Here is a 26231-nt window from a genome sequence, read left to right as displayed (position 1 = left end):
TGGGCCGTCGCTGGCATAGAAGTCGAACAAATGCTTCAGTCTTCTAGAGCAGGGGTGTTCAAACTTTGAAAGAATTCAGATTCCATTTTGGTAGTTTTTATTTTTTTTTAAAAAAAGTTATATATGTTTCAAGACAAAACTTAATGTCAGCTTTGCGTTATAGGTGACAAACGCATCATTTTTAGTTATTTCAACTCAACATTTCTGCTTTTTCTCATGACATTATGCCTTTTTTGCTTTTTTGCTTCTCCAATGTGCCAGCAACCAGGCCAGACTTTAGACACCCTTCTTCTAGAACATCGTAAAAACAAGACAGGTCACTTTGCTGGACTAAAGAAAAGGGAAAAAAGTGGCACACTACAACAATTAAAAAGCGATGCCTGTAGACATGTACTGTATCGGAAAATGCTTCTAATTTGTCACAATGCATTGTTTTCATGCGTAAAATATATATTTTTAACATCATGCTACTGAAGCTAACGTAAATCACTGTTAACGCACTCGTCACAATCGTAATAACATCACCTTTATGAGCATGTTTAATATTATTAAAACACTAGGCCAGCACGAGCGCCTCGTAACGACACGTTGTTGTGAGGCGATCAGGGAATCAATAGATGATGTGCATGATTGCATGAGTTACGGTCATAGAAAATACAAAGCATGGTGGACGTAATGTGGTAGTGGTTTTGCACTCCAATCCAATTAGTACACTTTATGTACACATGGCAGTCATAACCTGCAAAATGGATAATGATAACATAATATAAATATTCATATTTGTCCACTGAGCTGTATTAGAAATGTATTTTCTGTATGATTCCTATCGTCTTCATTGTATCGTTTCTGACATCACTTCCTGTCCGCCCGCCACTCAAATCCCCTAGGGAACACATTTATAGCAACACACATGGCTTATTTACTCTTATGTCTACTATATCAGGTAATACGAGTGTAAAGGTGGCTGTAAGGGCTCTAATAATGTTAAAAACTCGTATTTCAAATATCATAAACAGGGCTTCTATGCTCTAACTAGGAAAAGATTTCCATTTAAAAAAATAAGAAATGCTGCTTTTGCAGAAATTCACTTATCACGGATCGGATCTGGACCCAATTAACAGCGATAAACGAGGGATTACTGTCTTCTCTTCTTTTTGTTGTTATCCTCTTCATGAGAAACCAGCATTACCATTTAAAAAAACTCCAAGGGAGTCAGTGCCTCACCAGCCATGAACCTCACCATACGTCACTGTTCATTGACATTAACTAATTCAATACCAAACACTTATTTCTAAGTTTTTATAAACTCAAAGATCCCAAAGATGTAGTTATACGTGTTTTACGCTTTTTTGTGGGGGAGGCAAAAAGGTGATGATGCAACTGCACACCAAAGGATGTCACTTGTAGAGCAGTTTTACGCCATAAAAACGGCCACAAGGTGGCAGAAGTGTTTGAAAAGAGCTCGGCATGGATCATTTGCATGTATTAACACACTCCCTGTTTTAGTCAGGAACTGATATTTTCCTGAAACTTACCTATGTTCTCCTGCTGATTACTAAAGAACAGAAAAAAGTAGAAACGATCTTTCTAATCTTTCTTTTGGTAGGTTCCATGTTTATATAGCCCTAGAACACAATATTCTGTGTGCCTTGAAAGATCAGTCAAAATTGTCCAAAATGGCCGGTACTGAAGGGGGTTGTCTTTTGAAAAATGGCTGGGATTGAATGAGTTCAACAGCCTGCGATGCTGGTTTGTTAGCCGAGTGAGTTTATTTGTAACGTAACATTAATGACTACCAGTTGTGATGGCTTTCTCAACCCTCCCGTTTTCCATAGGAAACTCCCATACTTTGCCCTTCTAACCCTGTTTAAATAGTTACAAACGTATTTCAAATGCAATTTTCAAGTATGGGAGTAAAGTAAAGGAGTAAAGACACAAAAGGGTGATCATTGCACGGTGAAACACATGAGAGTTTTTCAATTTCTTTAATCAAACAGACGCAGGAGCAGGATTTATGGCACATCTATGACATCAATACTACTTATCCATGTGTCCAGGAAAGAGATTAAAGGTCCCCTATTTTGCGAAATGTACTTTTTAATGACGTTCGAACAGTAATATGCATCCCTAGAGCCTGTTTACGAGCACCGATATTCTCCTTCACTTTTCTCCAATTTTAGAGAAGAGGAGCTTAAACGGTCGCTTTTGAGGTTCCATGAACTCTCCTTCCTCATGGATGTGATTCCGCCTCTGACCAGCCTCTAGCTAGATGAGTCCACTTAACAGAGATTTTTTTTTAAAAAGTAGGCTTCGCTACACATCTTAAAATAAAGATCTCTGCCAACTGTCTGTCAGTCAGCTACAGACATGGGAGCTGTACAGTATGTTTGATCATTTTGTTTTTCTTCAGAAAATAAGCCACAATGTTGCTGTTAAAATGTGAGCGTAATGTTAAAAATGTAGCTCGCATAACCATTTCCTGTGTTTTTGAATTTGCTAGTATTTCAAAAGCCCCATAAAGAATGAAACAGATAAGTTCAGGAGAAGTGCCCTAAAGAAGCAAGCAAATGAGCACTGACAAATATAGCTACAGTACATTCAAATCTCTAAAATGACCTTGCCGTCACTCCAGGTTCTCCAATAAAACAAAACACTGCATCCAATAGTCAATACCAGCCTGGTGTCTATTACAGCATTTTATGACGCAGAGGAGATTATGTGTTTTATAAGGCTTTAAGTTTTATGGATGTTAAAGACTTATAGCAAAAAGCCAATAAGATATTTTCCTCCTCGCTGAGATCCCCGTGGCTCGCTCGTCTATTCAGGCTTGACGTGAATAAGCAAACGTCGAGATAAATACGCCACAACGTGTCAAATAGGGCGCCATCCTCAAAAGCTGGAATGCAACCATTAAGCAGCGGGCGATGAATCCAATTCTCTTTAAATAAAGGGAAGACAACGTCATCCCTCTCGGTACGTCACTTAACCTGGAGCGCTTGTGTAAACACCGCGTGGAATAAATGTGCACTGACACATAAAAGTGTAATGACACCAGGAGCTGATGGGAAAACCTTCCACTTCCTGGGAAAAGAGAACGGAAGTAATGGGAACTGATGTCTGTGGGCAAAGACACAAATGTGGACAGAAAGTGACTGGGACCTAGTTGTGTCTAGGATGGTGTGTTTCTTGAAGTACTGTAGGTGCCTCAAAGGGAACAGTTGGAGTATATTTTAAAACACAATCTAGTCAGTAAATACAGTGCACTGTAGGTTTGTGTAAGCTAGTGCTTCTCAAATAGTGAGGCGGTGAACTGTCGGGGGGGAGCGTGAGAGCAGGGAGTACTTTCAGTATTAATGCAGACCTGCCAACATGTATGAATTTGTCGTACTCAGCATGCAGTTTGACTCCTGAATACGCTCGTATGCTTCACTGCTCTCCATTTTGTTGCATTTCGCTTGTTTCAGTTTCGAGTTCAGTCTGTACAGTACAGATAAATAAATATCAGTTTCTCAGTGGTAATTCAAATCGGGGGAGCGTGAAAACATCTCTGTCCCCCGGTGGGGGCATGACAGAAAACAATTGAGAACCACAGGTGTATGCTAACTCTTCCACTTGTGGACCGCTGCACACAAAAGGGTGAAAATTTACCAAAACATGCGCCCCTACTGTGTTGCCTGTGCTATTATTTTTCTGACAAACACACCACATGGTGGCGCTGTTATTAAACGCCATAAGCCGGATTGACTCTGTGGAAATTTGTGGTGAACATGTAAAAAAATAATGCATTTTCTTTTAATTATATCTATAACAAACAAGACATTTTTTTCTATTTAAATATTTTTCAATATTTTTTTCAAGGAAATTTTGGTGAAAATGTAAAAAAAAAAAAACCTAAACATTTTTTCAAATTATGTGTATAAAAAATACAGTAAGTGTTTTTTCTATTTCATTTTTTTTTTCTTTACTTTTCTCAAGCTACTGCACCTCTGTGGAAGTCATTTGGTGCCCTCCATGGAAATGTTTGGTGAAAATATCAAAACTAATCCATTTTCTTTTTATTATGTCCAGAACAAATAATACCTTTTTTATTTAAAAATGTTTTTAATATATTTCCGAAGGAAATTTTGGTGAAGATGCAAAAAAGTGTTGTTTTTTTTTCAAATTGTGCTTTTAGCAAATAACAAAATAAATGTTTTTTTTTCTATTGAAATATATTTTTATTTATTTATTAAGTTATTCCGCCTCTCTGGAAGTCATTTTGGTGCCGTCCATGGAAATTTTTGGAGAAAATGTCAAAAGTAATGCATTTTCTGTTTATTATGTCTATAACAAGACAATTCTCAATGGTGTGGGGGGGAAATGTAAAAAAAGAATGTATGTGTACTTTTCTTCGTGGAACTGCTGAAGAAAAAAACATTTTTTTCTTTTAATGATGTGTATATCAAATAGGACAAATGTTTTTTCCCCTATTTAAATATATATATATATATTTCTCAAGCTGTTGATTCTCTCCCACATCATATTCGAAAAATACAATTACAAACAAAAATTTTTTGGAAAAAAATGTAAATGCATCCATCTGTTAACCATGCAACACACACACAGATGGAGAAGGTGGCAGCTTGAGAAGCGATGCCCTTCTAAACTATTTTTATATTGATTGCGCATGTTTGCAGCGTGTCACGTTGGATGTGTCATGAGGCGAGACACAGGGACAGGTGGACGGATGGGGGGAGAGACGAAGCTGACACATGAAGACATGATACCTCGGAGGCTCCGCCGCCTGGTGACAATCTTACTTTGGCGGAAGGGGGAGGTTACTTATCATTGCACCTGCCTGTCAACTTACAAAGCGGCAATCACTTTATGTAAATGTTCAATTAGCGAGCATATACTTATACAGCGCGTGCTGCCAAGTTAGCACCTGTCTCTGTATCCTGAGTGGAAATCAGAGCCTTAAGCAGGCAATATCCTGGCCCAGTCCCTCCGCTCTCTCTTATCTCCAAGGCATATATTGCCTTTTCCTTGCAGCAATTTCCCCAAACTTAGCCTCTCCCTCCCCTCAAGACTTATGAAGACTGGCTTTTATTGGCTCGGCTGTTCCATGAGAAAATTGTGAAATGCATGAGAAGGGCAAAAGGGAGGACATATAGATTTATTTGGAGTCAAGTCAGAGAATCAGTCAGACTATTCAGTCTTTTCTTTGCGCTCGCAAGCCAGCGGTATCGCACTGAAGCAACAGAGTGCACAGGAACTGTTTGGGTCAGAGGGCGTAGCCGGCTTTATGCTTTTATGCGTTTCCTCAGTTTGTTCAGATGAAGAGATTTGACTTTTTGACACAAGCATTTGAATTGCATCTTTATATATAGATAGACAGACATATCGCTATATGTATGCGTGGTTGTGTGTTTGTCTATATACTGTATATGAGCACAATATTACTTTTTCAAACCGATTGATAATTTTCTGCTTCAAGACTGATACAATACCGATAACTTATTTATACCTATCATTTTTTTAAATTTAGAGTTAACTGTAATGTGTGCTGACCTGGAATTAAGTTCAACTGTACCTGTGGATTTGTTCTAACCGAATATGTCATCACTACTATTAAACTAAATATAACAGTAACAAAAATCGACAACAGCTCTGTCTCTAGAAATGGACGTTTATTTTTTTTCAAACAACAAAAAAAAAAAACGTATAGTTTGAAGTCCTCATCCAGACACTGCGCTGCCCGACCTGGCAAGTCAGCAGGGTAACATCACACCTCCATAATCAGTCGTGTAGCTTTTGTCCTTATTTCCATCTATCAGTGTATGCAGGAGTGTGTCGATCAAGTCGTACTTTGCTGGCAAACAGCGGCGGCTCAGATGTACACACCATGGCTCCATGTGGTTTACTAGCCGACAAAAGCCGGTATATTCAATGACGGTAAAGTGCTGGTCGTCCAGCCTGGCTGGCTTTGTGGCCGCTTCGTTCTTTGTGGCGTTTTCGTAGACTTTCAAAACACCGTCGTAGATATGCTGGTGTTTGATAAGGTTTGATGAGTCAATGGGTTTTTTTCCCCTCTTCGCCGAACGTTTGCAGCATTTGGTGCAAACAGCACATGAAATGTCTTCTGAAACAGTAAAGAAGTCCCACACGAGAGACGCCATGATTGTTTACCTAGCTCAGGGTAGGTGGGGTGCTCACCTTAGCCCAGTAACACACAGCACAGTAAGGGCAATCTTGCCTCACTGGATTTGAACTATTATCTGAACTATTTTGAATGGCTTAATTTTCAAACGGGTTTATCGATATGATGTCATCATTGCTCAAATCGTCCCGGTAATTGTGTGCCTCTAATATGTACAGTATATTCAATCATATGTCATTGTTCTTTTTTTTTAAGACTCAAGAGTTCAACTTTTGTACAAGTTTCACTTTACTCGAGTGTATTTTCAATCTTTGAAAAGTGCTGCTGGTGTCACGTTTTGACAAGATTTGGTTAAGCGTTACCCCGCCATGTGGAAACCTGTTGGTGGGAAGGTTAACTTAAGTCCTTAATTACCTCTAAAGTTTACACAAAAAGCAAAAGGACAAAATAAAGTAGGCAAGGAGGTGCAGCGAAGGCCAACATAAGGAAACAGGAATGCGCCCAAACAGACGACTAAAACCAGGGAACCAGAAAACACTTAACAAAGGTACAACAGAATGCATTCACACAAATGAGTCCAAGAAAAAGCAACAAAAAAAAAACACAAGTCCAGATGAAAAAAAACAGTGATGCAAAAACAGTGAGCCTGCAAGCCCCAGCTGAACTCTAATTACTAATCACAAGCAGGTGCGCACCAGGTCTCAAACAAAAGTATTCATACAGTGCCAGACTGGAAACAGAAATGAGAACATAAAAGCACAGAACAGGATGTAACGGCAGAACAGAGAAAACCCAAACCAAACGTCCAACCTGGGTGTGGTGACCAATGAAAAATGCTATTAAAGGCTACAGTATGTTGTGTGTTTAAAGTGGAAATAAGTACGTTGTGGGCAATTTTATTTCTTCCGTCAGGGGAGCAGGATATTTGTTGCCAAGTTTGTGCACTATGTTTTTTTTATGTTGATATTAAGAAAAGTACATGCATACAAATCTATTACTATAATTCTGGGGTCTCAAACTCAGCTCAGCGGGGAGTCTGGGTGAGGCTGGGCAACATCAAGCATTCAGTCCGAAATCACGTTTCAACCAAGTGACTAACTCCTCAACAAACAGGAGCTCATTACTCGATACAGAAAGAAATAGAAAAGAAATAACGCTATAATCATCACACAGCAACTTAACACGCAACAGGTCGATGACATACACAGGGCAACAACTATTACTACTACTACTACTACTAGTGGATGATAATAATCAGTAATAAGTCATTTTAGCAGCTTTTTACAAAACATGCGCCGCTAAGTATGCTGGGAAGCCCTCCCAGCAACCCCTGCTATAACATGTACCGATATGCAATGTTGTATCGGTCATGAAAAAGTGGTACTAGGCCAGGAGTTTGGGCAGCCCTGAATGACATCATCACAGATTGCAGCCATATGCCGACATTTAACATGACAATGAGTGACAGTCTGTGCAGGGCCCAGATTGCACAGGTTGCAATGTTCCAAATGCACTGTAGATAACATACTGTACCATTCATTTCCAATATGAAATGTATTATGCATGAATGGCCCCGGTTCATTTCAGTTTGATAAGTCCGTCACTCGGGGAGTCCATTGTCAGCGTCAAATGTACGGCGGAAATAATGGATGTTGGGGGGAAAAAACAGGTTGTGACTATTTTTATGGCTCAGAGAGCTGCATTTACTCTACGAAAAAAAGGAGCAGTTTGCGTGATTAAAACTAATTCTATTCTGCTCCCCCCCCCCCCGACTGTAAAACAGATTGGCAGAGCTGCCATTTTGGAGCGGAGCAACGTCTCCGTAATCCGCAGCTACGTTATTGTTTGAGCCGCTATTAGGTAGCAGATTGAAGACATTTGTTGTGCGCAATCCTGCAGATTACTGAGAGGCGCAGTGACAACAACAAATAACAAACAGGAAATACAATCCAAGAACAGGAGGGGAGAAGCTGAGTGCATCCAAATTACACACATTAATAATTCAGTTCAATTTTGGTCATACGGTGCAAAATCATTACAGACGTTATAAGGCCTGCTACCTGTAGCGAGCACAAGAGAGGGTATACTATATCAAACGTATAGCGTACATATGTCACATCAAAGTAGCATGACGCTTGGCAGATTATGCAAATGAGCCCCTTGATGTAATGGCATGGAAATGGCACGTTCATGCATTCAAAAGGCTTGCTTGATGTGCAGCATGACAAATCCATGTGCTAGAGCAGGTGTGTCCAAACTTTTTCCACCCAGGGCCACATACTGAAAAATGGAAGGATACAAGGGCCACATTTATATTTTGTAAAGCAGCGCATGTAGATATGCTAAGAAGTATATATTTATTTATTTATATATATATATATATAAGAAAAACCTGCATCTCAATTTTGTGATATTCAGTGGTGTGAAAAAGTGTTTGCCCCCTTGCTGATTTCAGATTTTTTTTGCATGTTTGTCACACTTAAATGTTTCAGATCATCAAACAAATTGAATTATTAGTCAACGACAACACAACTGAACACAAAATGCATTTTTTAAATGAAACTTGTTATTATTAAAGGGAGAAAATACATCCAAACCTACATGGCCCTGTGTGAAAGAGTGACTGCCCCCTAAACCTAATAACCAGTTGGGCCCCCCCTTAGCAGCAACAACTGCAACCAAGCGTTTGTGATAACTTACAATGAGTCTCTTCCAGCGCTGTGGAGGAATTTTGGCCCACTCATCTTTGCAGAATTGTTGTCATTCAGTCACATTGGAGGGTTTTCCAGCATGACGCGCCTTTTTAAGGTCATGCCACAGCATCTCAATAGGATTCAGGTCAGGACTTTGACTAGGCCACTCCAAAAACTAAATTTTGTTTTCTTCAGCCATCCAGAAGTGGACTTGCTGGTGTGTTTTGGATCATTGTCCTGCTGCAGAACCCAAGTTGGTTTCAGCTTGAGGTCACCAACAGATGGCCGGACATTCTCCTTCAGGATTTTTCGGTAGACAGCAACACGTCTTTGAATGCATCTACTGAATGCCTAATATTGTATTTTAGTACATTTAGCCATTTTTATGCTTGGAAATGCTTGATTTAAAAATATGTCATGTGTTTAAATATGTATATTTTGTTCCTAATAATAAGCCGTTTTCAACTACGAAACAGCATGATTTATGAATATACTGTATTTTGGAAAAATGTGATAGAGTGAAATATAAGTGAAATGTCTAATTTTGTGACCTTGTTTATTTTGTGCACTTAATGTGATTTTGTCAACTTCTATACATGCAGTTGTCATGTTTCTCATCAGTTTGTGCTAAATGCTGACACATACGTGAAATGTCCAACTTTGTGTGCTGATAATTATCACGTTTTTCAAATGATCCTCCTCAGTTTGTGCTCAACGAAAACATATACAAAAGTGAAATGTCTAATTTTGCAGCCTTAATAATTTTGTGGGGTGTGGATTTTTTTACTTCATTTGACCGACTTTGACAATGTTATTGTCATGCCCTTTCTCAGCGTGTGCTGTCAATGTCGAGGCATAAGTGAAACATCTAAATTTGTGATCTTGTTCGCATTGTATTATCATATTTGGTTGCTCGTTAATGTCATTTTGTCGACTTGTGTACATGCAGTTGTTATGTTCCTAATCAGTTTATGCTTATTTCAGACACATAAGTGAAATGTGTAACTTTGTGAGCCGATAATTATCACATTTGATGACTTGTACAGACTTTTACCATACCGGCAGTTTTGCACATACTTTTTTTTTCCCAGTCTGGAAATTGTAATGGTGCGAAAAGTTTCTAATTTGCATCACAACATCTTCACACTGTTTGCATTCCTCCTTTGTCACCTCCCTTCTCCATCTACACACACCTTGGCTCACCTCGCTAGCACACATCAGTAACAATCTCATTTACCGCCCCATTAATCACTACCATTCTACTCACTGTGTGTATGAGTGAGTGTGCACGTGCGTGCGTGTGTGTGTGTGTAGAAGCTAAGCAGGACGTGTCAGTGACAGCCAGCCTTCTTCTTCTGTGCATTAGAAAAGCACTCAGCCTGATGAGGAAGTGAATACTACGCAGGCCTGCATGAATTATCGGCTGCACTTATGGTTTCCATTAAGTATATGGATGAGATGAATCCAGAAATATAGCCCATTGATTAGCTTTATTAAATATGTACGGATCATAAAGGCGGCAGGTGCAGTTAAAGAGCAGGTAATCAATTGGGAAAAAACATTTTTGTAGTTGCATTCTTGTTATCATGTCTACTGTGTGTTCCACTACACACGGCGGAGACCAGGGCTGGCCCTCACCTCCCTGTGGACCTATGCTAATTCTATGAAAGACCCCACCCCCCCAAGCTGCCTAATGAGCCATTTAAAGCATTTGCCATTGTGTTACACCTGCAATACACACCTTATATAGCACATCCCTTCGCTTAAAACACTTTGTTGTCACACTACTTTGCTGTGTGTTGCTGGAGGCTACTACTAATCCACAACAAATAAGTGAAGTTTGAAGCTGCCAGCCATGGAGGACGCAGGAGCTCAGGACAAATGGCAAAGAATAAAAGCTCGGAGGCAACAAGGCAGGCAGGAGGGAGGGACATAAAACAGAAAACAAATAAGCCGACAAGACCGGCCGAGAACTGAGAAATCGAGGGTGTGTTTACACCACCGTGATATATTAAAAACAGGAAAGTTTTAGGCAGAAAAGTAAACAATTTCTGCTCACGCGGACCTGCAAAAACAGTGTAGTATGCATGCCAGGCCACTAGTTGGCGATATCAGTGTCGGGCAGATATTTGAATATACTTCATTTGCATTTACATGGGTTTAAAATGGGATTTGTGAAAGAAAAACGACATTGCTATCTTGAGAAACACCCACATACAACAACAGAGCTGCGGAAAGTTAAGTCATATTGGGTGAAAAAAGTTTGTTGTTTCTTGATTCAAGTTTGGTTTTTTTTAAGAAAAAAAAGGCAAAATGATTGGAGAAAAGCGCTGAGAAAATGTATTGTGAATTTCCTGGAAAAAAAGTTTTAAAATATTTTGAAATGTAAAAAAAAAAAAAAAAATCAAGAAAAAATCATAATCTCGTGAGAAAATCAACACAAATCTCTTGCGTTTTTTGGAGAAAAAAGTCCAAAAACTATTTTTGTAATGTTACTTGAATAAGGTTGTAATATTATGAAAAACATATTTTTTTAAATCAGTATTTCTTTCGTGAAAAAATATATACATGCAGCATATAATATAATGTTAATATATATGTTATTTGAATAATGTAACATTATGAGTCTTACTTTATGAACAAAAAAGTACTGAAAAATTATGAAAAAGTCATGTAGATTTGTTTTATTACATTTGTTACAGAAGCCATACATTTTCAAGCAATAAAAGTATAATTAAGTTGTCATTTTACCGGAATTTTATTTTCAAAAATGTCATATTACACGAAGAAAAAGTTGTATTTCTTCAGGAAAAAAAGCAAAAATTTTACCTCGGTTAATGTCCACCTCGGTTAGCGCATTTTTTGGTTAACATCCAAAATGTTTGCTAAGATTGATTGGTTTATTTACACAGCCATCTTGCGATACTTAGTTCACCCTTAGCTACGGCAGCCTGTAAGGCACATCCAGTACATGTACTGCACTGAATTTGCCAAAACAATGGACCCTCGCATTGATGACTACTGTCAGTGCATTTTTTTCCGTGAGTGCAACAAACTCTAAATAAGCTGAGTCCAAAGGAGCTTTTCGAGTGACAGCAACATTCCGAAGTGAATGCCACTATTGAATACCACTATTGAATTCAAGAAAGAAGAGTAATTTTGAGGATGGCGTCCATGTGCAGCAATGAGCACCACACTCAATTTCACACATCATGCTTGTAGCATTGTTTTGTGAATGTAAACTGTGCGTGTTAAAAACCTATAAAAGACCTATCTGCATAGATTTTTGTGCAACCTGAGTGTCGTAAAAAAAAATGTTAAAAGAGGTTGCATGCCCTCCAAGTATAGTCTCCTCTCCTCCCTTTCCCTCTTTGCATAACAAGGTAAAAGTGATGTTAAATGTTAATTTCATTGTGCAAAAGAAAAGGGATTGCTCTCCAAGCATAATCTCTTCTCTTCCCCCTCCCTTTTTGCAAAACCAGGTAAAGGTGGTGTTCATTTGTCATGTGTAATTATTTTGACATTATTTTCTGAATGTAAAACTATAATTATTGTCTATAAAATATATTTTGTGTGAAAAATCTGTGGGTGTCTGGAATGGATTAATTGGATTTACATTATTTTCTATGGGAAAATTAGCTTTGGTTAGAGTCAGTTTTGGTTTGAGTCAGACCTTCTTGAGTGGATTAATGACGCTAACCAAGGCACCACTGTATGTACTTTTTTGAGACAAGACAGTCTTGTTTCTTAAAGAAAATTGGATATTTTTGTAGGTAAAAAGTGATACTGAAAAGAATTTTTCGAGGATTCCAATATTATGGGATTCTTTTTATAGAGAAGATGTATAATATATATATATATATATATATATAGATATATAGCTGTAATGCAGACGGAGTCTTGTTTCTTAATGAAAGTTGTACATTATTGTAGGAAAATATTACTTTTCGAGGAAAATGTCTTTAAAAAAATCTTAACAACAGCAATGCATAAAGTTTTTTTTGCTGGAGTCAAAATATTGCAATATTTTGTATTGTTACTGGAGTAACATTGTAATTTTAGGATTTTGGGGATTTTGGGGGGGGAAATACGGAATATTTTAGAAAAAATTACAAAATGTTGAAGAAACACAAACGGGATAACCAGGCTCCACAGCTCTCACAGTACAGTACATGAGGGACGGAGACCACAGCAGGTCGCATATTTGTTTGCCAGAATGACAAATATAATCACCCATGCTAATGTTAGCTTACCCTGGTGCTTTGCCTTAGCTCTGGATGCTGCAGAATTTATAGTCCGCAGTCTCCAGTTGGCTGCAGTGCCCGCAGTCTCCTCTTGGATAAAATGTGTCTCCTTAGCAACCGAGAAGTTCTCCTGCATAAAGAAATGGTTACTGTAGATAAATCCAGCTCTTTTTAAAAAAGCAAACATGTCCTGCAGTATCAAGACTCACGTAAACAGTTCATTTCAGGCACAAGCAGACCAGTGAAAGTGTGTATTTTTTCCCTCTTCCTAAAGCCTGCAGTTTCTCTTGCTTTTATCCATGAAAAAGTTGTTTTTGTCAGGCCCAGAGCCAAAGATTGCAAACTATGGAAACCAGACGGGAACCAAAAAGATCCACTTGTGAGATAAGCGGCAACTTTGACGCCGCTAACGTCACACATGGGCAGGAAAAAGCAAACAATTTACGAGTGTATCGTTCCTGCATATTTTTATTTTTGGCCCAGAAGTATATCAAATGATTTGATATGGAAGTGGGGCCTCGCATAGACCTGCCGTACAAACACACGCATAAACACAAAGGTGGGGGGGGGGGTTCTTAATGAAGTGAGTCCCTGCTGCAGTAATGAGTGCATAGATTTATCTACATTAGCATCCCATTCCTGCGCCACAGTAGATCAGGAGGCCATGACAGCACTCACAGCCAGACGCATTACAGTTATTTATTGCCACACTGATCCAAGCGCCACTGCTGCGCTTTGCTAGCAGAAAGCATTGCAGAGAAGAGAGAGGGTGCACAGAAGTGATGCACATTCTGAGGATTTGTGCTGAGCTTTGTTTGCATTTCAGATAAGCCTCGGCTTTTTATAGCGACAAAATGTCTCGTGGTGATGGTTAATTGTGAAATCGGGGTTATTGTCATTTACAGTGACTCACTGATACACATGCTCAAGCGAAATCGCCTGTCTCACAGTTAAAAAATAATAATACGAGAAAAGAAAAGTTGTCATATTTAGGGATGCTCCGATCAGGGTTTTATGCCGATCATCCATGAGTGAAATTGGCCGATACCGATACTGAAACCGATCACATGTAAATGTTTACCATAAATGTACTATTGGCTACATCAGGGGTCACCAACATTTTTTTGTGAGAGCTACTTTTACAAAATGAACATTGCCAAGAGCTCCTCATTTTTGCAACATTTATTTTCATAGCTTATTTCAACCCAAACACAGCGAATATTCTTGTTTTAGCAGAACATTCACAAAATGCTGGTATCCACAACTCACATTTTGGATTTCAGAATGCATTTCTTGCTAGTGTTCTTCGAAATCCTGAAAGAAAAGCATGCTTACAGGCGCCTCATGTGGTCGTGGGAGGACGTGGGACAGGCGGCTGCGGTTGGTGGGGCTCGTTGCCAGCGCTTGGTGGGCCGTGCATGCTGCAGGCGGCTGTGGCCGGCTCCACTAGTGGGCGACGCAATCACATCCAGAGCGAATTGTCAACACCGGACGCTTTTCCTAATCTAAACCAATCTAACCCGTGGGAGACTCGTACAATTCGCTCTGGATGTGGGTCCGTCGCTCGCCAGTGTGGCTGGTCGCAGCCGCTCGTCGCCTCCCGTGTGCGTCTTTTGCTGTTGGCTGTGGTTTTCGCCGGTTGCGGTTGTTTGTCGCCTTCCGCACACACGGGCGCTAGATTAGCCGCCGCCCGACCGATGATCACATCTCGAGCCTTGATAACTCACCACAGCCTGCCAAGTGTCCGCCCCCCCAAATGCCATGCAACGCGCCACAGTGACGAGATATTTTCCCTGGCATGTTTTGCAGGGTCCAAAAGTTACATCACTCTCACAACAACAGGTAAGTCCCACACGGCAGCCACGCTTGTTTTGGCTTTGTGAAGGGGGCGGAGCTGATCGGCGTTATGAAGTATTGGTATATGCCGATACCGTGCTTTCTCACGGAAATCGGCCGATTCTGATGGGTGGCCGATGGATCGGAGCACACCTAGTCATATTATGACCAAATATGTTGCAATGTTACTGGAACACAGCAGTCATCAAGTGAGAAATAAATCATTATCGTACAAGATGATAGTTTTTCGTTTTACAAAAAAGTCGAGAAAACCTGAGAAATTTTACGACAAAAAAGTTGTATTAAAAAATACTGTAATGGTGCTTGAATGAAGAAACGTGTTTTTTTTCCCTACAAAACAACATTTTGAGAGAGAATAAAAAACGTTTCATTTTTTTTCCCTTGAAAAAAGTCTCAACATGCCAAGAAATAAGTCTAATGTTGTATAAAATGTTTTAATACATCTCCACATCGTACTGTCACTTACTGTAAACCAGCATAATAATGAAGATATGTTAAAAGACTACATCAGTTCATCTTTGTTTGAGTCGATCATTTGGCTGTGCAGGTATACGTCCCTCAAACCCTAACAATGCCTATTTTTGAAACCCTATAATATGCCTCTCGCACTTAAACACTTTAAATTCAGTTTTGCACATGAAGAAACAATTAGGTTAATTGGTGACTCTAAATTGGTATGAATATGAGTGAATGTGAGTGTGAATGGTTGTTTGTCTATATGTGCCCTGTGATTGGCTGGCGACCAGTCCAGGGTGTACCCCCAAGTCAGCTGGGATAGGCTCCAGCTTGCCCCGTGACCCTAATGGGGAGAAGCAGTATAGAAAATGGATGGATGGATGGAAACAATTACAGCCATACAGTATACAGTATTGTACGTAGAAAACCTGCAGTTCCACAACATCAAAAGCATCTTCCTGCTGGTAAATGTTCAGTGAATTCATTTGCGAGACAGCTCCCTCTGCTGGATTTGTACCTGCAGCACGCTTTGGCAGATAGCGCCATCAAACCACTCTCCAAGTTACCATAAAACAACAAATTATGTCCAATTTAAAGCAAAGAAATCTATGAATATGCGAGGATCTTCGGTATACAGTACAGTAGTCAAACTTATTGATGGTTCTAAAATGTTCCGTGCAAGGACGGCGGGTTATGACGTCTTATATCACCACTGTCAACGCCCTTAAGCCGGCCTCCACTGGTGTCACTTTGCTTTTGCCAGTAGGTGACAACCCAAGGCTTCCACAAATTTCACTGTTCCAAGCCTCCCTAGGAGATGAATGGCGATGTTTAGCCGCCGTCAAACCGTCCTTGAGTGTCAGACAATGGGAATAAAGCGGCGGCGGTAGAGAGGCACAAGAACGGGAGGCGGAAAAGAGATAAGCGCTAGAGGGGTTAACAAAGAGGCTGTCAAGACGGAGGTGCTTTTTCATTGTCTGGAGCATTTAATGAGCAGGAATTAAACAACGACAGCATGTAATAACCTCAGAGGGGTGAGTGTGTTTGTGTAGTTGATACCCTGCTTGCTCCGGCGCACATAGCCGATGCTCATTTTCAGGGTGTAATAGACTTGAGTGGATTAAAACAAAGTAGAGAAAACCACACAAATTTAGCACAAAATCATAACGACAACCAGGGTGAGGCTTTAACTGTATTAAACACTAAAATTCCCTCATGATGAAGCCAGTTTAACTAAACATGCGGACTAAAATGATAGATTTTTCCCAAGCCCGGAGCCACTGGCATGAAGTCAAATTGTCCTGATTTAGTTCACCTACAGGGTGGGATCCTCATATTCATCACACAGGACTCCCTGAACCTCTTGCAGATTTTTGTTCTCTGCTTCAAATTGTAAATACAGTCGTCCCTCGTTTAACGCGGTGACGTCAGGGGTTCAGAGTTGACTTTTTGCTTGTGAGATAATACAAACCTGCAATAATAATAATCATCATCTTCATCATAATAAAGTCATCATCACTCTCATAATAACAACACAGGCAACTGTCGTTGCTGTACTCCAGCTAAAACTCAACTCTGAATCCCCAACGTCACTTCCTGTCCACATCTGGAAGGCTTTAGTGAAATTTATGCCAACTGGTGTCTACTATATTGGGTAATAGGAGTGTAAAGGTGACTATAGGGGTGTTATTCCATGTTGTGTTCTATGCTCCAACTATGAAAATATTCAGTTTATTAATATTGAATCCTACTTCGAAAAAAATTCACCCATCGCGGCCGGGTCTGGAAGCAATTAACCGCGATAAAGGAGAGGTTACTGTATTTCAACTTTCTTCTTCAATAACTTCAAATTTCTTTTTGTCATATTTTGACTTCAATGCCATGACATCAGAACTTTTTCCCTAACCTAATTTTCCAAAACTGACAAATTTATTTATTTTCTTTCTCATAATATTATGACTTTTAAAATGTTACATATTTGTTCTTTAATATTTCGACTACTAAAATGACATGTTTTTCCTCATGATATCACAGGTTCATTCCCGAAAAATTGCAACATTTTTCCTTGTTAGAATACGACTTTTTTCTCTTAATATTTTGACACAGTTTTTTCCATTTCCAATAATAACACATTATTGCTTCACAATGACCCATTGGTCACGCTCCACAGTGACACAGGTCTGTTCCTTACTAGTCATACTATGTGTTATGTTTAGAATTATGTTGGCCTTTCAGATGCAGACACCTGAGCTGGGCGGAGCTACTGGACTCCTGCAGCTGTTCCTCATTAGCGCCCTTCATTATCCCCTCAGCTGCTACTTGCCAGCGCTGGATTATTCCCTCTCACTGCTCCTGCTAACCGCACGTTTGTTCACTGTATTGGACTCACCTATGTATGGTCTTCAGCTGCCGTCCTGCAGCCCAGTAGCACGTATATTCATGTCATGGTTTTTTTCCACGGTGTCTGCCCTTATTTTGCACCGTCGCCCTCAGTTCTTGTTTTTTCTCCCTTGTTTGGCTTCCCTCTTAAACTGTTCGAATTGTTTGAACTGCCCTGCATCTGCATGCTGAGATTCATCCACATCGCTCCCACTCGGCGTGACACCATTATTCATTCACTTCTCAGTCACACACTGGTGGTGGTAATCTACACCTGTAGCCACACAGACTGGGGTAGTCTGGCAGAAACGTGGCTCCCAATTCGCTCCTACAGCCTCTCCGACCACCACCAAACATTCATTCACATTCATACACCAGTGTGGGCAAGGTGGGTGAAGTGTCTTGCCCAGGGACACAGCAACAGTGACTGGGTGGAGGAAGCGAGGTTCAAACTACCAAACTTCCGCTTTCTCGTCGACCTGCTCTACCTCCTGAGCTGATTTAAAAAAATTAATTAAGAGAATAAAGTCATAATATCCAGAAAAAATAGCTTAAAGTTGAAATATTAAAGACTAAAATATGTAAAAAAAAAAATTAAGTCATAATAATACAAGAAGGTATGAGAAAAATTGTTTTTAAAAAAAAAGGAAAAATGGGCAGGGCCGCACGGTGGCCTAGTGGTTAGCATGTTGGCCACACAGTCTGGAGATCGGGAAGATCTGGGTTGGAATCTCTGTTGGGCATTTCTGTGTGGAATTTGTATGTTCTCCCCGTGCATGCGTGGGTTTCCTCGGGGTACTCCGGTTTCCTCCCACATTCCAAAAACATGCATGTTAGGTTAATTGGAGACTCTAAATTGTCCATAGGGTATGAATGTGAGTGTGAATGGTTGTTTGTCTATATGTGCCCTGCGATTGGCTGGAGACCAGTCCAGGGTGTACCCCGCCTCTCGCCCGAAATCAGCTGGGATAGGCTCCAGCATACCCGCGACCCCAGTGACTATAAGCGGCATAGAAGATGGATGGATGGAAAAATGAGCAAAAAAGTGTAATGTACGAAGAAAAAGTCACGACTAATAATACGCTTTGTCACTGATAACACCGAGCTGAGATGCGGGCTGCTTTTTTCTTTAAATATAAAAAAAATATCTGCATATTTACATGGGTTGATATAAAAAATGTAAACCTTTGATTTTTCAGTATGCGGCCCTTGGTGGAAAAAGTTTGGACACCCCTAATTTAAACAAAAGCAATGACATTTTATCTTAAAGGCTTTTTAAAATGTATCCTTGTTCAAATGTCTGCCTCACTGTGTCAACATCACTCTAAAGAAAACAAAAATTGCTTTGTGCATTTATGAATCACTGATGTGCCTTTTAGTGGAACAAATGGCATTAAAAAGACTATGAAAAGGCTGACTTTTATTCCAGCATTACACCACCCACTCCATCAAAGTTTATGCTAAAAACCAGTAGACGCTGCCAAAAGCTCTTCTGTGGACAAGATATGGCGTGTCCTGTTTTCATATGGATGTAAGTGACATTTGTGGCGCCCCCTATGGGTTGTGCTCAAAATGCTTTGGAAGACATGCTAGCATGCATGTAATATATACTGTAAGTTTTATAATCATTGGACAAATGATGATGATGGTCAATGACTTAGGGACAATTAGTTGCTAAGTCCCGCCTGTTCCCGCTTTGTAGCGGCTATTTTCTTCAACTAGTCTTGCTCAAATTTTACACACACATGCTTGTCAGCCCCATGAAGGTGTGTACCAAATTTCGGTGTGATTCGGTGGAACACGCCAAAGTTACAGTGGGTGCTTGTAAACTGCATAGAGCGGTGTGAGAAATCTCATGTAAAGGGGTTTAATAACAGCGCCACCATATGGTGTATTTGTCAGGAAAATAATAGCACAGGCAACACAGCAGGAGTGCATGTTTTGACCAATTTTCACCCTTTTTCTGTGCAGCGGTTCAGGAGTAGAAGAGTTAGGTTACACACATGCATACAGTCATGGTTAACGTTCCCTATGACATCCTAATATTCCTCATTGGTTGTCAACCACAGCAAGTCCAATCCACACATCCAGTATAACCTGCTCACCACAGTTAATCCTCCATATTTGAAGCTCACGGGGCGGTATGATCTCTGCCCCGCCGGTCACCACACATTCCAGCTGATTCCAATTAGATGCTGTGAGTAAATAATACTGTACTGCAGCGCTTTATTGAGCAAGAGAACAAGAGCCATGTGAACAAGGGGCCCTGTTGAGGATGAGCTTCTCATCTTCGGAGGCTAATCTAGCCAGTCCATTTTACAAAACACCAGGGAGCATGCTGGTTGTCCTTTATTGATGGAGATGGAAGTATGATGAGACCTTAAGAGAAGAGGAGGATAAATACAGGAGACAAAAACGGCAAGGGCGTCATCTTCTTCTCTGCAGGAAGCCGAGTCATTTTATGTTCTCCAGAAAATGATGCGTGCAAGAGAGCAGGCAAAGGTTGCGGCATCAGATTTGAAAAATAAACCACACGAGCCAAACTAGTGTGTGTGAAATGCGCAGGCGTTGAGAATATCCACAAGAAAAATCAGCTCATCGCTCATCAAATACGGAGGTCGGGCGCCTCAGAACGTCAAACGTATAGGACAAGAGACAATCAAACCAAAGTCAAACGAGGCCGCTGAAATGGGTCAAGCCAAGAGAAGTCGATCACAGCAGGATGAGCTGCATCTGTTCCTCACTGGTTACACGGCGCCCCCTTGAGGGTTATCCAACTTGTTTACAGTATGTGTGTGAGAGTGAGCGCAAGAGAAGGGGGAGATAGAGGCATTTGCTAAAGTATGGCATCATCATGGTAGCAAAGGGATGGGTACCAAAACTCTTTTCCATACGTTCATGGCAGTACCCAGACCGAAAAAACACATTGGTGCCTCATTTGGGTGCTAAATGAATGCAGACTCAGTCTTCCAAGTCCCGACAGAGGAACACAGAGTCTGATGCTCTTTTTAAACTTGATTGCCGACCTTAGCACGCCAACAGCAGCGCTCAGTTCCAACACCGTCGCACTCTTCGCAACAGCAACACAACACTTCCTCATTATCCACCAATCATGGTCACAGCATTCACAAACAGCACAATTCAAAACATCACAAGGTTCATGTTCTGTATTGTTGCTGCTCTTACTGTGATCATTACGACTATATGGGTGAATTTATTACTCAGTTATCATTTTATTTACATTATTGAAGCACAGCCGGCCCTCGTTTATCGCAGTTAATTGGTTCCTGACCCGAACGTGATAAGTGAATTTCAGCGACATAGGATTCAATGTTAATAAATGGAACATTTTTGTCGTTATGGCATACGTTATGGCATACGATTTCACGACTCCCTCTGCTTTGAGAGCTGCGCTGAACACGCGGTCGACAGTCCGGGCTTTTGGCCGTCTGGTCAGCGCTCTTGCCTCCCATTGCGAAGGTCCTGTGTTAGAGCCCCGGTGCGGGCGGTGCGAAACAGGGCGGGTTACACATGTCTAACAAAACAATTACTGACACCTAGTGGCCAATGTACAATAAATAAATACATAGAATAAATAATGTGAATCCAATTCATCCATTCCCCAAAATCCAAAAATGTTAACACAAAACACCTTTTTATAGTTTGACAATTCGAGTTTTACACGCAGAAAACTATTGGAAATGCATAAAAATTAGTGCTGTCAAATGATAACATTTTTTTTTATCGGATTAATCATGGGTTTCAAATGAATTAATCATGATTAATCAACATTTGAAATAATGTCTGAAATATGCCCATTTTTACTGTATTTTATTTTGTATATTTTATTCTGTATTTTCAAGCTAAAAGATACCACACATCCTAAAAAATCTATTTACCAAACACCAGTTTCTGTAATAGTAGCACAACATTAACTGCGTTAGTATGAGCCATGAGAGGTTGCGTTCAAAGACACCACGTCATTAAAGTTGAATTCACATTGTGAGTGTATTTTCTGGGATTTCCGAGCATACTTAAACGCAGAAAAATGTATTTCCGCATTTAGCGTTACAAAGTGAGTGATAAAAATATCCACTTACTGTTTTTCTTTGTCTTTCTGTTGATTTAGACGCATGATAAAGACGTTCTTGTGATGGTCGGAGTGTCCCTGAATGCATCTCGCGGTGTCGCGACGACGAGGAAGTGTTGTTCCGACGACAGAGGGACTAAAGACGCGTTTGCGAGCTGGAATGCTGTTGCTATCTTAAAATAAAGTTTGATCATTTTGCTTTTCTTCAGCAGACGGGCTGTGCTAGCATGGTGTTGCTGTTAAGATGTGACTGAAATGGTTGCACAGTAGCTCCCGCAGCCATGCTAGTGTTGCTAAGGCGTGAATCCTCCAGTCAACACACTTCCAATACACTCTCGTGAGACTTATTTAATAATTGTTGAAAAATACCATAATATGGGACCTTTAAGAAAGAGTGGTCGTTTAAAAAAAGTTGGTTCTCGTACAACATGAAAACCTGTGTGTTTGTGAGCGAGAGCACTAAGCGGTTGGCTGGGCAAAGCTCAGAGGAAGACTCAGTGACTTTATACTCCTGATAATCTGGATTAAAACCCTGTGGGACCGCATTAAACACTGCTGGCTGGGCATTACACACACACACACACACACACACACACACACACACACAGAAAGCATGTGTGTGTGTGTGTTATTGTCAGATGACAGGATTTCCCTTATGAAGTGTGTTCCTGAGTGAGAACCAAAATAAAAGGTTGGACTCCATAATGTGTTTTTGGAGAGCGTGGTAGCGGAACATTTCATCGAGCAGTTTTCACGCTCACTTGCATCAAAGCTAAAAATCCTTTCCCACACTTAAGAGTCACTGACAAGGAGATTCCAGCTCTTGGGGGGAAAAAAAAACCTGTGTTTAGTCGGCCGTCCTTACCAGATTGTTGAGTTCCACGTCACTCTGGATACTGATGAGTTGCGGAGAGCGGGTGGGCCCAGCAGGGGTATTAGGTTTGATTGGATTGCCGTTGGGGATTTGTCTCGTAAACGGAGATTACTTTACGATACAACGTTTCGCGGGGAAACGCAACAGGCAGAGATGGTTCGGAAAGTCAGCTGACCTTCTTTGTGTTGCTTTATTTCATTTTTTTGTTGGCTTTGAAATTAATTCCGACTCTGCTTTGTTGTTTTGCCCTCTACAATCCAGTCCTCCATCTTCTGGTTTAATCAATTCTATCTATCTGACGATTCCGCAGCCTCCCATCATTCTCCGTTCAGTTCTTTCTGTGTTTTCAGATGTGCTGCAGCCAATTTATTTCAAATTTTGCTGCGTTTATTCTTAGAAATGGTATAATTCCATGCAGCAAAGCATTCACACATTTAAATTTGACACCATAACTCCTCCCACATTTCAATCTAACGTCACATGTTCAGTTCATTCAGGACACGCTGGATATCTGTCAGGACTTTTCAAAAAATCCTCACATTTACTGTAATTCCAGATTTGTTGTGACAGTTTTCCCTTTGAAAATGAATTGGTAATGTACAGTATTTTCCTCCTCATACTGGTGGAAAATAATTTTCCATTACTGTAACATTCTGCTTACTCGGCAGGCGGACATGGCTCAGCAGGTAGAGTGGTTGTTTCCCAGCACAGTCGTTGCTGATCCCTGATCTCGCTGTAATCATTCAACTTATTGATACATTTCAATATTCAGTCTGTATTTTTACTTCCCAACATTTCAAATTTTGCCGTTTTTAGTCTGCTAAATGCTGGGGCTGTCAAAAATAGCGTGTTAACGGCGGTAACTAATATAGTTCATTAATTACATTAAATGTTTCACCGTAACGCACACTCATCATGGCAAGCTGCTGCTCTCTGTTACAGTATGACGACAGACGGCGGCACAGTGTAGCTCCCCACAGAGTCACACCGTGTCTAACGCTCTTTTACAGCTTTATTCTTACCTGAACACATCAACAGCAGTGCAATTCCAACACCATATATGTTTCTCCAACTCGCAAACGCGTCTTTAGTCCCTCTGTGGTCGGAACAACACTTCCTCATTGTCACAACACCGCGAGATGCGTTCACTGACACTCCGAACATCCTAACAACCTTTTTATTATGTGTGTATGAGTGGTCTAAATAAAAAGAAATGCAATGAAAATCAACAGGTGGATATTCTTAACACTCACTTTGTAACTCTTAATGCAGAAGTACAATTTGCTGCATTTAAGTGTGCTCGGAAATCCCAGAAAATTCACTCAAAACATGTGAATTCAGTTTAAATGACGTGGTGTCTTTGAACGCAACTCCTCATTGCTCATGTTAAAAGTCTGATTCAAATATTCTGCCATCAAAGAAAGCAGTGTTAGCTAGTTTGTCAGACATGTCTGCCATCTCTGTTATAATCCTGCCCTGTCATTTATCTTCCTTTCAATGAAATACAGTAAAAGTGGGCATATTTCAGAGTAATGGTAATTGTTTAAATTTATTTTGAACATGCATACAAGTTACATTGGAATACATCACATAGTACAATTCACAGTTCAACAAAAAGGAGTGGGAAGAAGCAAAGTGTATTTAATCCTACCCCCCATACATTTCACATCAATTGTATTACATTTGCTCACTTCCTGTATTCCAAAAGGTACTCTTTGCTAGTTTAAAACACATAGAAAATTATAAGATAATATGATAAGGTAATATAAGGTAACATTGTGTGACATGGTGAGTAATCATGATTAATTTGAAAACCTTGATTAATCAGATTAAAAATGTTAATCATTTGACAGCCCTACCAAAAACAAATCATCATAACATTCTACTTATTTTACAGGGTGACGTGGCTCAGGTGGTAGATCTCCCAACCTGAGACAACTATGAAAACGGGGGAAAGGTCATATGACTTTTTTTCTCATAAATTTACGACTTTTTTCTTGTAAATTCACGACTTTTATTCATTAGTGAATTTCCCCACTGTGGGATAAACAAAGTACAAATACAAATATTCATGACGACGGAGTGTTAGGGCCACATTGGGAAAAAAATATCAGAGATTTCGAGAATAAAGTCATAGATCTACGAGAATATTTACAACTTTATTCTCGCACAGCTCAACACGCTCTACAAAACGCCCTCTGTAACTTTATGGTGTTTTGCCGGATCGCCACAAAATTTCAAACGTACCTTTTGGACACTGACAGGCACGTGTGTGTGAAATTTGGGCAAGATTGGTTGAAAAACATTGCCGATATCAAGCAAAAATGTCTGCAGGGACATGGGCGGGACTGGCCGTTTGTGTCATGATTATACCATTTTGAGGATCTGTATTATATATGGTTTCACTTTCCATTTACCATACGATAAAAAATGTAATACTAACATTCAAAGCACATTTTCACACGTTTCCCCACAATCCTGCGCTGAGCTTGTACTGTTTGTACTGACACCTATCAGAGTCTTTGCTTATAACAGAAATGAGCTTGACTCAAGCCCACTGTGGCCCCTGTGGAAGCACCTTGTGTACCGTGTGTATTGGCTCCATGCAAGCAGGACAAGACAAGACGGCACAATGGGCGGCGACAGGAGATGTGTGACAATTTTGTCATAAAACGTACACATGAATCCATAGCATTTGCGCTGGAACCGCGGGGGGCGAGCTCTCACTGCACAGAGGTCGCAGTATCGGGCCAGCTGAGTGGCTCATCGATTATCTGTCAGCCGTGTGTGAGAGCTGAAGCCCCATTAAGTCAGGACAGGACAGACAGATGTGCACACACAAGATACGCTTTTTGATGAGATGCATCACAATGAAGTGGAATATGTCCACACATTAACCCCCCCCCAAAAAAAAGAGTTGTGCAAATGCACGCCACCTTTAGGCCTGTGATAAATCGTTTTGCTGCTGCACAAAACTAAAACCCCCACAGGGATTATTCAAGCAGGCAGTAAAATTGTACTTCATTGCCATCTGTAGCCGGAAGGGTGACTACATGGAGCATAATTTAAGGCCCTTGCACACTATGTTCAGCTATTTTTTCCCCTTTGTCATGCCCCACACAGGAGAATATGTTGCTGATTTTTACAGGCTTTTTTCAGCGAAGCACATTCACCACTCTTTATTCTCTAGAATAACAACAACCAAATGATAAAACAATAAAAACTAATTACTCCAAAAATGATAATAATAGAGAAAAACTAACATGGACCATACCATTTCACGAATGCTTATGTATAATCAATTAATTACATATGAATTAATGGGAAAGAAAATAATATTTTAATAAAAATATATATAGCAATTACATTTGTTTGATTTCCTTTTTATATCATACGAAAAGGTATTATTCAAAATAATATTTTTTATTACATGTTAATTGGCGACAATTAGAAAGAAATTTTATGAAATTATATATAGCAACTTCATTTATGTTTTCTT

The 26231-nt window shown here is 40.1% G+C and overlaps 1 protein-coding gene across 3 annotated transcripts in view; it reads right to left on the bottom strand.

Annotated features, from left to right (window-relative positions):
- pacrg (PARK2 co-regulated) overlaps window positions 1–26231 on the bottom strand; it is a 275559-nt gene that overhangs the window by 229620 nt on the left and 19708 nt on the right. The window contains exons 1-2 of one of the 3 annotated variants that reach the window (XM_054796971.1): window positions 23755–23869; window positions 13086–13206 (exon numbers count right to left, since the gene is read on the bottom strand). The gene's annotated coding sequence lies outside the window, so the exon portion shown is untranslated. Of the gene's footprint in view, window positions 1–13085; window positions 13207–21868; window positions 22210–23754; window positions 23870–26231 lie in introns of those variants that run through there. The other 2 variants (XM_054796972.1, XM_054796973.1) reach the window with 2 other exon arrangements.

Source organism: Dunckerocampus dactyliophorus, chromosome 13 (genome assembly GCF_027744805.1).
Source record: "Dunckerocampus dactyliophorus isolate RoL2022-P2 chromosome 13, RoL_Ddac_1.1, whole genome shotgun sequence".
NCBI lineage: Eukaryota > Metazoa > Chordata > Actinopteri > Syngnathiformes > Syngnathidae > Dunckerocampus > Dunckerocampus dactyliophorus.
Note: the sequence above shows the minus strand (reverse complement) of the source record. Positions and strands in the feature narration are given on the sequence as shown.